This window comes from Dendrobium catenatum, unplaced genomic scaffold (genome assembly GCF_001605985.2).
Source record: "Dendrobium catenatum unplaced genomic scaffold, ASM160598v2 fragScaff_scaffold_672, whole genome shotgun sequence".
In the NCBI taxonomy this organism is placed as follows: domain Eukaryota; kingdom Viridiplantae; phylum Streptophyta; class Magnoliopsida; order Asparagales; family Orchidaceae; genus Dendrobium; species Dendrobium catenatum.
In genome coordinates, this window is record NW_021319134.1 from 411,168 (window position 1) to 419,094 (window position 7,927).

The following is a 7,927-nucleotide window of genomic DNA, read 5'->3' on the forward strand; positions in this document are numbered from 1 at the left end:
TCACCACTAGCTGCCACCATTTGCCGGCCACTACCCTTGTCAGCTATCTCCACCAATGGCAGGCCAACATTTCCTCCACTCGGGGCCACCATCATTGTCACCCACCGTCCACCACCTATCAGACATCACTACCCAATGCCATAGACCAAAGTCGCAGACCACCATCGCTACCCACTGTCAACAGGCACCCACTGTCGGCCACCATAGCCACCAACCATTGTTGACCACCACCGCATGTCATCTCTACCCATTGTCGGTAGCGGACCCTTGCCAACCACCATCACCGTCTGTGATGATCACCACTATTTTTATGCTACATTTATTTTACTTTCAAATCAAATAAAAAAAAACATTTCTCTTCATTTATTTTGTACTTATCCAAACTACTTCAATATATATATATATATATATATATATTACACTGAGAGACTGCTCTGGTGAAGTTGGAGATTTTCCTTTTTCAGTGAGGACTCAAGCATGCACGAGTAAATTTTTTTAAAGTTTCTATCATATATCATATATTAGAGTATTTTGACAGAGGTCTAATACAAAGGTAGATAGAGTATAATATAATGTGTTTTGATGCTTATTAAAATATATGTGTGAACAACATTTTGGCCTTTGTTCAAACTATGATCTAGAGGTTCAAGGGTATCAAAGGCTATGTTTAAGCAATTTGAGGACCTCAAAAGATGCTATTCATTTTGACAGAGGTCCTTCCAACCTCAATCACTTGTTAAAAATTATCTGTCAACCACTGTTGCCCGTTAACGATCCTTCCAACCTCTTTCTCTCATCGACTATGGTCCCTCTGACCACTATCGCATGATAATAGTCTCTTTAATCTTCATCTTCCTCTGACTACGGTCCTTCTAATCTTTTGCCAAACTATGGTTCTCTCGATCACTTTAGCCTGCTAACTACGATTCCTCTAACCACGATCGCACAATAACGGTTCCTCTAACCTCTGTCGCACGCTGATTATGGTTCGTCTAACCTTCATCTCCCACCGACCATGATCCCCCTAATTCGTTTCCTGACAACGATCCATTCGAGCTACGTCGCTTGACAATGATCCTTCTGACCTCCGTCTCTAGTTGACTATGGTCCTCCTGGCTTTCGTCGCTCACCGACTATGGTTCATCTGATCTAAGTCACCCGACTACAATCATTGACCTCTTGACTCAACTATGGTCTTACCAACCAAATGAACATACCAATATTCTCTTGAGAACGTCTCTCATGTCAATGGATTCTTCAAACTCCAACTATGTAACGTTCATTATATGATGTATATTTGTTACATTGAGCAAATGCCCCCCCCCGGAAAGGCATCCTTTGTAACCAATGATCAATACGACTAAACTCATTTTAACGGGGTCATGCCTCTTGGTTTTTTCATTTCTTGGGTTTTCCATGTTCCATGTAAAAACGTTGGTCTCTTATGATTGTTGAATCACTTTCTCTTATCTATATGTATGTTGGATCTTCGCTCAAAGCTAAGACATTAAGTTATTTTTTTTTCTCTACCACCATGAATGTTTTGGTATGCAACAATTATAATTCAAACAATTATTATAATAAAATGATAAAAAGAACATGAAATTAGAATAAACGTAATAAAAAATCACTTAATATACAAAAGTGAAATATAAGTTTTAAACATTTTTAACAACTTTGGCTTAAAATCTTGAATGTTAATATATTTTAAGCGTGTTTTATATTAATATTTTTTTAAAAAACAATTTGACTAGTGAGCTAATGAATCAAGTCAAGGTTGGCTCAAGCTCAAATCATTAGCTCATCAATTCAGGTCATGGGCCATTTATGAAGCTAAGTCTAAGCTAGCTCATAAGTCAGCTTGACTCATTTACACCCATAATAAGAATATTTGACATGAAACTTCGAACAAAGTTCATTCAATTTTAATTCAATCAAAGCTTGAATTTGTTAAACAACGTATTATGATATTGTAGAATGTAATATTGACACATCATCAAAAAGATTATCTTGATCTGGCACGAATCTTGAGGCAAAATTAAGTTGGAAACTTTCAAAATTAAAATTGGGATCACCCAAACATTAATTTCAGCAAACTTAAGGTCAAACTAATAGTCTCAAAAATACAAACCCAACGACACCAAATTCGACTCAATCCGAGCCGAAATGAGTTCAAATTAAGGACCCTAAGCATTGTTATAATGTTTAAACCACAATTTTGATTACCAAATGGTTTCCAAATGTGACATGCTTATAGCCGAATCAAGCGGCTTGACGAGACAAATCCAATGAGCCAAGATTACTGAATTCATATATCACTAAGACATTCAAATGTCCAATAAACGGTCCATGATCAAGGGAATCAACATCGGCTGTCCATACAAACCACTCCCAAAATACTCTTGATCTTTCTCTTATTTAAGGACCATGTCACTCTAGAAAATCTATAAATAAAGCCCCCATTTATCATGAAAAGGGCCCCAAGCCAAAGGAAGAGAAGTAAGAGAGAGATCAAAGATCGCTCTTGCCTCCTCGCTCCTCCTCGACCACTGCTCCGAGTTCCGCCAGAACACCACTTGACGACGAAGTTCTGTCGGACCACTACCTGAAAGCCAGAGTTTTTTGCCGGACAACCACTTGATGTCGGAGTTCTATCGGACAACCACTTAATGCCAGAGTTCGCTAGACCACCGCCCGACTCCGGAGTTTTTCTACTACCGTCCGACGCTAGAGTTTTGCTGGACCACGCCCAACGCCGAAGTTCTGATGAACCACTGCCTGACGTCGAAGTTTTATTTGACCACCAAGTGACGTCTGGACTTCTGTCGAACCATAGCCTGACGTCGGACTTTCGTCGTACCACTGACTAACGTCTTGACTTCCGTTGGTCGGACATTTGCCGGACCACCAAGTGACGCCGGACTTTCATCTAACCCCCGTTTGTCACTAGACTTCAGCCATACGGTTGACATTTGTAATCTGATCGACCTTAAGGACAAGTCAGCCTAATGTACTCTACCCAAGTTCTAGTGAAATTATTTTCAACTGGGCTAGGCCCTGTGGTTTTTACCCTTTCCAGGATTTTCCACGTAAAAAATCTTGTATTATCTATGAGTGAGCTAGATATTTGTACAAGGCTAAGACGTAAAATTATAACTCTATTATCGCGTATATGCTAGCCCGCAACAAATACCAAAAGTTAACACAATAAATCATATACAATAAGGGATACAATTTGAATAAGAGTATTATATTAAATTAAAATAATTAATACATTTTCAAGTGTATTGTTTATTACAATTACAATAACTATAACACATCTATATCACTATATCTATATCACTCTATCTATATCACTATAGTCGACCTGGCAACCCAACCCGAAAAATGTTGGTTCGAATTGACTCTAATAAATGGGTTGAGATCAAGTTAGGTTTTTCCAACACGTTTATTAAATGAGTCGAGTTCAAGTTAGCATGCAAAAAGCCATTTTTTAACCAAAAATGACCTGTTTCATGTTTCTTTCCTTAATTTTTTTATTTTCTAATTTTTCAAATCAAATATATTAAATTTTATTGTTAATAAGTTATAACTTTTTTAAACCAAAACATGTTAACCGGCCTGGTTCGAGCCATTCGGGTTGCTAGTGAGTCGATTCAAGTTGATATATTTGACTTATTTATTAAAAGGATTAGATTCGGGTTAACTGAATTTTTATCATATTAATTTTGAGTAGGACCCATTCCTGACCCGTCAACTCATTTTACCCCTAATTACTATAAAGTATCCAAATCTAATCACATGCAGATAATACGAGCTCATGAAGATCATTAGGATTGAAGTTTTTATTATTCAAAGCTTGATCAAAACTTATTTTGAAGATTGAACAAATTTTTCTGTAACCTTCATTACACAAAATTCAATACATGATTTAAAATTCATCGATGATTACAAATATACTTCAAAACATTTTGAGTAATAATTGAAGAAAGAAATATAGTGTAAATAGAAGTCAGTAGAAAAGGAATGAGTTGTAAAAATAATAATTCGGAGTTGTTTGTATTAGTGTAAAAGAAAGCATGTTACTATTTTTTTTTTTAAGTGAAATGAATACAATATAAAGTGTAAAAAATGTAGTTGTCGGTAGCCGACATTGATAGCAATGTGACCGATGGTGGTGGTGGGCGAAGCGGTCTTCATGTAGTGGTGGCTGGGGTGGGCAGCTAGCGGTGGTGGTGGTCGGTAGGAGGGGTGCATAGCCAACAGTGAGCAACGGTGCATGGTCGACAACGGTGGTGGCTGGTGGCGAACGGTGGTAGACTGGAGGCAATGGCTAGTGATCATGGTAGTCTGTGTAGGGAGACTAGCGGTGAGTGGTTGCCGACGGTGACAGCAGGCAGTCAGCCAGTGACAATTACAATGAAGTTCCGATGTATTTGAAACTCATCAAAATATGCAGAATTGTAAATACTCAAAAAAATAAACAAAAAAAATTATAAAATGCACAAATATTTTATATTATATTTATTTTACTTCAAATTCAACGTCAACATTTTAAAAACTCACGTACTCGAAATATTTTATGTCTATTTTGCATTCAATCAAACAGCCGGCACGGCAAATCGCGTGGCGATGCAAATACTTAAGCCACAAGCAACCAACAGCCCTCATGTTTCGGAATTTCTCTGCATGTCAATGTCAAGTTGGCCCACTGGTTTGTAATTTAGTCCTTATTTTTTATAAAATTGCAAAACGGTTCACTATCTTGTGGCATGTGCTTTTGCTAATTCAACACCGATAAATTAAATTTACGGTTCTGGTTCGAACTTCGAAGGTCCACATTAATTTATTATTATTGCAAATTTCAGTAACTTACGTTCATTGTTGAATTTTTTTTTTTAAAATGGAATAGTGGAAGTCATTTTCATGAATTATAATTTTTCGTTTGGATGGTTCGATGGAATACGTTATTTTTTTAATATTGATGATTTTTTTTTTAAATGTAAATTTTAAATTTAAATTATGTAAAATTTTGAACTAACTAACAAAATTTGTGATGACCATAGGCAGATCCACCAATGGCTTAGGGTGGGCAAATGCCCACCCTAATTTTTTTTTAAAATATTTAGGGAGGATATTTTAAAATATTTTGAGTATTTTGGGCATCCCCTCAAAAATCTTTTTTGCCATGCTTTTATCAATCCTAAGAATCTTTGCCCGTCCCCTATACAAATTTTTTTTTTCCACCCTAAAAAAAAAGCTGAATCTGCCCCTAGACTGATGACCCATTAACTTTTTTGAAAACCTTGTTAATAATTAATTTTATCGGTTAATATATTTGTCTCATAATGGAGCAAGTGCAATGATTTTGCGGAGACATATTAAGTTTGTAAAAACTTGTTGACTTTAACAAAACTCATAAACACAATTAAATTATATATTTTGAATTTATAATTTTATCAATATTTTTTTTCTAAAATCTATTTAGTTAATACACTTCAAGATAGTCTATTATATATTTTTTAAATAATTACTATATTTTTTTTAGAAAAAAATAATATATACTAATGTGTGAAAAATATTTCTACTTTAAAGCTTGAGTATTTATTTTTCTTGTGTGCTAACCTTCTTGAATTTCTCTTTCACATGTCTCTTACTTATGAAGATCTAAATTAAAATTATTTCTTATATATTTGGCTCTCTTCTTATGCTATAGTATTAGTTTGGATGTGTAACCTATTTATCTCTACAAATTAAATAAAATCATCAAACATAATTCTTTAGTATATTCTTTATCATTAAAATCTAATAGCAAGCATGAGATCATCATATCAACATTGCTCACTATTAGGGAATATAACCCCATGAATATCCATAATATAGAAATCTAGCAGAGAGTTTATCTATTTTCTTACAACAAGTCTTAGGTATTATAGCCCCACGAATTCAATAAACGACGATATTCAAAATAGTGTATCTTAAAAATTGCAATCTACCTACGAAAGAGAGAAGTTTTGCTTTCCAAATGAAAAGCTTGTTAGCTATAGTATCCATAAGAGGAGCAACATCAAATAAGCAAGCCTTCTTTATGTAAATGGGAATTCCAAGGTAGGTGATCTTGGTATGACAATTAGGAATGTTGAGAGCAGAATAAATTTCATTACAACGAGGAGCATTAAATTGAATGATAAGGAAACTTTTATCCATATTGACATGAAGGCCCAATGAGTCAGCTAACTTGTTGAAATTCGGAGCATGGCTATTTCGAACAGAAGCTTCCCCAAAAACTAAAACATCATTTGTATATAAGAGGTGCGAGAGAGTAAAATTTTTAACTTTGAATGGTTTAAAAGAAACACCATCCATAATAGAGTCTAAAAGACAGGAGAAAGCATCCATAGCAAAGTAGAAGAGATAGAGACTTAGGGGACATCCCTGTCTAAGGCGAATAGTAGATTGTAAGAATTCTTTTAACGCCCCACCCACAAAAATAAAGAAATGAACATCCATAATGCAAGCTTTTACCCAACCAATAAAAGTTGGTGGGATACCTTTTTGTGTCATTCTATTAAGGATGAATTTCTTAGAAACAGAATCGAACGCTTTCTTGAGGTAAATCTTTGCACACATATATTTGGATATATTGCATTTTTTTGAAAAAGCCCAAGATTTCGGTGGCAAGAATAATATTATCCATTGATATCCTCTTATTAATAAAGCTAGCTTAAGAAGGATTAATAATGATGGGCACGATATGCTTAAGTCTACCCGCCAAAAGTTTGAAAATAATCTTATAAAGGGTGTTGCACAGATAGATTGGCCTGAAGTCTGTGATAGATCGAGCATGACTGTTCTTAGGAATTAAGGCAATGCCAGTAGCCTTAACACTTATCGGGATATAGCCTTTAGTAAAAAGGGATTGAACAACATTGTAAAGATGCGACCTAAGGATGTGCCAACCAATCTTAAAGAAATGGAAGTTAAAACCATCTGGTCCAGGTGAGGAATTAAAGGAACCAAAGAATACAACCCTTTTGATTTTAGCAGAAGTGATCGGATCAGACAGAGTAAATAGACGATGACGAGGAACAGCAGTGCCAGCAGGAAAGCAGCTAAGGTTCAGGGATGGGAGGGCCTGAGAATTGTATAGCTTTTGAAAATGTTGAGTAATATTTTGATTTGCATTTAGGTGTCGGTTAGAATTCTCATTTAAAGCTACAACAACATAGATACCATTGAAATTCTTTTTCATATGGATTTTGGAGAGAAAGCTAAGGATATTAATAGTTTAGGATATAAACTATGGTATTTGGGTAAGAGTCGTACTAGAAATAATATATGTGTGATTATAGATAATAGTTTGAAGGATAATATTATAAAAATTAACAGAATTGGATATATAATTATAGCTTTAAAGATTATTATTGATACTAAGATTATAAATATTTATGCTCCTCAAATAGATTTGGATATGGGTTCAAAATTAAAATTTTAAAATAACTTAAAAAAATTAATAAAAAAGATCTCTTAAAGAAGACATTTTTATTGGAGGAGAATTAAATGAAAATATTGATAGAGAGGTAGATGATTTTAAAAGCATTCATGGTCGATATGGGTTTGGAGTGACTAATAAAGGTGGTAAAATCATATTAGATTTTTCTTTAGCTTATGATCTTATAATTGCTAATACCTTATTTAAGAAAAGAGGTAAAGATCTCATCACTTATAAGAATAAATATAGTAAAATTTATATTGATTATTTTCATATAAGAAAAATAGATCGTTTAAATTGCAAAGATTGTAAAGTTAATTCGAGTGAAAATTTATATTCCCAACATCGATTAAAATAAATGGGCAAAAAATAAAAAATAAAGTGTATCTAGGATTAGATGGGAGAATTTAAAAAATATTAACAAAAGTATTTTTT